Source organism: Gavialis gangeticus, unplaced genomic scaffold, assembly GCF_001723915.1.
Source record: "Gavialis gangeticus isolate Ggan-Ray unplaced genomic scaffold, GavGan_comp1, whole genome shotgun sequence".
Taxonomy (NCBI): domain Eukaryota; kingdom Metazoa; phylum Chordata; order Crocodylia; family Gavialidae; genus Gavialis; species Gavialis gangeticus.
In genome coordinates, this window is record NW_017728993.1 from 82291414 (window position 1) to 82291805 (window position 392).

General features: G+C 34.2%; 1 protein-coding gene across 7 annotated transcripts in view; it reads right to left on the minus strand.

Moving 5' to 3' along the window:
* NTNG1 (netrin G1) overlaps positions 1-392 on the minus strand; it is a 392694-nt gene that overhangs the window by 205911 nt on the left and 186391 nt on the right. The window lies entirely within an intron of this gene.

The window sequence follows — 392 nt, forward strand, 5'->3', positions numbered from 1 at the left end:
TTTTTTTTGTTTTTTTTATTGCATTCCCTCCCCTTCCCCAACCATTTCTGACTTTTTCTCTCCCTCTCTAGTCCCTATAGATAAGTATAAGTAAGCTAAGATGTAAGATAAGCTTTAAACATTTTTGTTTAGTAGCAAGTTTTTAGTTTTTGGATAGCCACTGTTTGATACTGTATAATTATTAGGTTTGTATTAATTTTTACTGGTGTATATTGTATTATTATCATTTTTGTATTGATTTTTATTGTTTCGTATGGATATTGTATGGTTTAGGCCTGTGTTTGTAAGTGAACCGAAGTCATGTCAAGTTTCCATCTTAAATGTCAAGTCTCCATCTTGTGTCCTCTGCCCGGGCAACCCCTGTATTGCAACTGTATGAGTCACGTATCCCC